The sequence below is a fragment of the Entelurus aequoreus genome, linkage group LG14 (assembly GCF_033978785.1).
Source record: "Entelurus aequoreus isolate RoL-2023_Sb linkage group LG14, RoL_Eaeq_v1.1, whole genome shotgun sequence".
Classification (NCBI taxonomy): Eukaryota; Metazoa; Chordata; class Actinopteri; order Syngnathiformes; family Syngnathidae; genus Entelurus; species Entelurus aequoreus.
The window spans coordinates 11823283-11828026 of NC_084744.1; the positions used below are offsets into that span (position 1 = coordinate 11823283).

General features: G+C 37.7%; 1 protein-coding gene across 3 annotated transcripts in view; it reads right to left on the minus strand.

The window, feature by feature from the left end:
* st6gal2a (ST6 beta-galactosamide alpha-2,6-sialyltranferase 2a) overlaps window positions 1–4068 on the minus strand; it is a 281873-nt gene extending 277805 nt beyond the window's left edge. For 2 of the 3 annotated variants that reach the window (XM_062068890.1, XM_062068892.1), the window contains exon 1: window positions 3964–4068. The gene's annotated coding sequence lies outside the window, so the exon portion shown is untranslated. The remainder of the gene's footprint in view (window positions 1–3963) is intronic. The other variant, XM_062068891.1, reaches the window with a different exon arrangement.
* Between the last annotated feature and the right edge of the window lie 676 nt (window positions 4069–4744).

The window sequence follows — 4744 nt, forward strand, 5'->3', positions numbered from 1 at the left end:
CTGTTGTCCCGCCAAGGTCGCCTTAGTGGAGGAACGATGACAACACGGCTCGACAATCAGGGAAGATAACGAGCTGCAATCACGTAGACCTTGGCGGGGACAAAAGACAGAAAGTGCGGCCAAAGACTGGAAAAAATCAACAAAAAGACGGGGAGGCTCAAAAATGAGACGGGGGGGGAGAAGATGATAGGCTTGGAAAAGGTTCTACAACAATATGAAAAAGATTGTGTATGGACAACATCGGGAAATGAGGCCGAATGGAGAAGAGCCCCTTGCTGCTTTTCTGCATGACTAAAATTTTTCCTGGAGGGTTTTAATAAGCTGGAAGTTAGAAGCAAACTCTAAACCCTAAACGCTCCCCCAACCTTCATGCTATCTTCATGTGGATCACAGGTCTGAGAACAAGACTTGTCTGAAAGAAGGGCTGATTCAGACGGACTTTGTGGGGACATTTGGATTGGTCCATGTAACTCAAATACCATGATGATGTGTCACCATAATAACCGTCTATATCAGGGGTCGGCAACCCGCGGCTCCGGAGCCGCATGCGGCTCTTTGACCACTCTGATGCGGCTCAGCTGCATACTTGCCGACCCTCCCGATTTTTCCGGGAGACTTCTGGATTTCAGTGCCTCTCCCGGAAATCTCCCGGGGCAATTATTCTCCGATTTTCACCCAAACAACAATATTGAGGGCGTGCCGTGATGGCACTGCCTTTATTAGCATCCTCTACAACCTGTCGTCGCGTCCGCTTTTTCACCATACTATCTGCGTGCCGGCCCAGTCACATGTTGTATGCGGCCTCTGCTTACACACGTAAGTGAATGCAATCCATACTTGGTCAACAGCCATACAGGTCACACTGAGGGAGGCCATATAAACAACTTTAACACTCTTACTAATATGCGCCACACTGTGAACCCACACCAAACAAGAATGACAAACATTTCGGGAGAACATCCGCACCGTAACACAACATAAACACAACAGAACAAATACCCAGAATCCCATGCAGCCCTAACTCTTACGGGCTACATTATACACCCCCACTACCACCAAACCCTGCCTCCCCCAACCCCGCCCACCTCAACCAACGCATGGGGGGGGGTTGATGGGGGGAGGTTTGGCCATCAGTGGTAATAATGTTGACTTTGCAGTTTGCTCCTTACAATTGCTGCATGATACTTGTTTGTAATGATGAATCTTTTACGCTCCTTTTCGCTTTCTCATGCACTCCAAATCATTATCAAAGCTGTTTTATGTAATACATTGTCACATTTTGGAAAAAAATTGCCTAAATTATTGCTTCATTGTAATTACCGGCCTGTTTATGTAAATAAGTGCCTCGGCTATAATTATTCATGAACGTTTGCATGTTTTTTGTTCATTAGTAATCCGTTCCTAAAGAGCCGATGAAAACTGCATTGATAAACCAAAGGTGTGAAATGGGGGCATCCAAAAAAACACTATAGTACTGCACATGATTACATATTTAACCATCTTCAACAACTCAATAAGGACATTTTTGTTTGGCCCTGGGGGAGGTCTGTGCTCCACTGTCCTACTTTCTGACCACGTGTCCGGAAAACTTTGAGCCGGCCGTGTTAGCGTGATGAATAAATTGTTTCCCCGGGCTTTTTATAGCTTTGATAAATATTCATCTCTCCGATGCGGCGCAAAAGCTATTGATGAGCCGAGTGGGCGCCAGGACGCTGGAATCACGCTGGCAATCACAGGCCTCATCGCGCTGCCGACGGCCAACGCCGCAAAGCCGCCTCGATGATTTCTCCAGCTGAACGATGGCGCTGCTTGTCTTCTACTCACACTCGACACATTGACAAGACTCATGCCGCAGTACGCAAAGTACACACAGTACACGATTTTAACAGTATACTACATTAAAGTAGCGATATAATACCTTACAGTAGCAGTACACTACATTACAATATCAGCATACAACATTACAGTAGCAGTATACTACATCACTGTATCAGTTTACTACATTACAATAGCAGTACACTACACTACGGTATTAGTATACTACATTACAGTATAAGCATACTACATCACCTTATCAGTTTAATACATTACATTAGCAGTATACTACATCACCTTATCAGTTTACTACATTAAATTAGCAGTATACTACATTTCATTAGTAGTATACTACATTTCATTAGCAGTATCCTACAATACAGTAACAGTATACTTCATTCATTTAGCAGTATACATTACATTAACAGTATACTACATTACAGTAGCAGTATACCACATCACTGTATCAGTTTACTAAGTTGCATTAGCAGTACACTACATTTCATTAGCAGTATACTACATTTCAATAGTAGTATACTACATTTCATTAGCAGTATCCTACAATACAGTAGCAGTATACTTCATTAATTTAGCAGTATACATTACATTAACAGTATACTACATTACAGTAGCAGTATACTACATCAGTTTAGTAGTATACAACATTACAGTAGCATTATACTACATTACATTAGTAGTATACAACATTACAGTATTAGTGTACTACATACATTACAGTAGCAGTATACTACATTACAGTGGCAGTATACTACATCAGTGGTTCTCAACCTTTTTTCAGTGATGTACCCCCTGTGAACATTTTTTTCATTCAAGTACCCCCTAATCAGAGCAAAGCATTTTTGGTTGAAAAAAAGAGATAAAGAAGTAAAATACAGCACTATGTCATCAGTTTCTGATTTATTAAATTGTATAACAGTGCAAAATATTGCTAATTTGTTGTGGTCTTGCACTATTTGGAAAAAAAGATATAAAAATAACTAAAAACTTGTTGAAAAATAAACAAGTGATTCAATTATAAATAAAGATTTCTACACATAGAAGTAATCATCAACTTAAAGTGCCCTCTTTGGGGATTGTAATAGAGATCCATCTGGATTCATGAACTTAATTCTAAACATTTCTTCACAAAAAAAGAAATCTTTAACATCAATATTTATGGAACATGTCCACAAAAAATCTAGCTGTCAACACTGAATATTGCATTGTTGCATTTCTTTTCACAGTTCAATTTGACAGACATTTAAAAACAAATCTCACGTACCCCTTGGCATATGTTCAAGTACCCCCAGGGGTACGTGTACCCCCTTTTGAGAACCACCGTACTACATTACATAAGTAGTATACTACATTGCATTAACGGTATACTATGTTAGAGTATCTTATAACACATTACATTAGCAGTATACTACATAACAGTATCGGTATACTACATTACATTAACAGTATACTACGTTCAGGATTTCCCTTAGATTACCACTATATATGTGGCGGTGGGGGCGTGGCTCGGGGCGTGGTCAATATAACATATGTATTTTCCTTTTCTTTAAAAAAGCTAAACAAATGTTTTATGTACACATACAAACCAATATTAGTGTTAGTTATTAATATTACAACTAATAATATTGACAATCAATTCACTGTAAAACTATCCTCATTAAATAAAGTACATAAATATATATACATATATATATATACATTCATACACACAAGAAGTGTAGGAATCGCGTTAGATTAATAATATCATTTGGTAGAAACAGAAACAAGCGATACAATTATGCAGGATGAAGGTTGAGCTAGCTTAATGCTAACGTGCAATGGATTTCCTTATACACAAGCTAACTCAAATTAGCATGGCCAATAGCAGGCACATATAAAAACAATCCTTCACACTAACATTCATATCTATGGACAATTTGCAGTGTCCATTGAAGCTAATAAACATATTTTTGGAATGTGGGAGGAAACTGGAGTGCCTGGAGAAAACACGCACACACTTAGCGATGTCCAAGCAGAGGTTCGAAGACACACACAGCGTAAAGTTAGACGTAATTGTCAGTAGTAATGTCAAAAGGTTTAGGTTAATTTACACTGGCTTGAACAAGAAATGCATTAATTAACTTAAATTACCTTTCTCTTCATATTTCTCTCACTTTTGTCGGGTGTCAACTCCTTTAGGTGCGGACCAGCTGACGATCTTCTGACAGGTGATTTAGATGCACGTTTTTGTTTTTTTGTTTTTTTCAAAATAAAGCTCTGAGGAACGTTTTTATGATATTTGAGCTTTTTTTCAAACTTTTAATAGCCAATAGTATGCAAATAGTATACTATGTATGGTATATCTATTCATAAAATATATCACTTACATTTGTTTTCATGTTTAAAAAAAGTGTTTAAAACAAAAACACTTATTTTGAAGGTGTGGTGGCGTTAATCTTGCCAAGATCGATTACATGTAGGGGAAACCCTGACTTTACAGTAGCAGTATACCACATTACGATATCAGTATATTATGTTACATTAGCAGTATACTGCATTACAGTATCAGTAAACTACATTATAGTATCAATATACTACATTACATTAGCAGTATACATTATAGTATCAGTATACTACATTAAAGTAGCACTATACTACATAACATTAGCAGTATACTACATTACCATACCAGTATACTACATAACATTAGCAGTAATAGTATACTACATTACAGTATCAGTATACTACAATACATTAGCAGTACACTACATTACAGTATCAGTATGCCACATTACATTAGTAGTACACTACATTACAGTATCAGTATACTACATAACATTAGCAGTATACTACATTACATTATCAGTATACTACATTACAGTATCAGTATACTACATGAGCAGTATACTACATTATAGTATCAGTATACTAC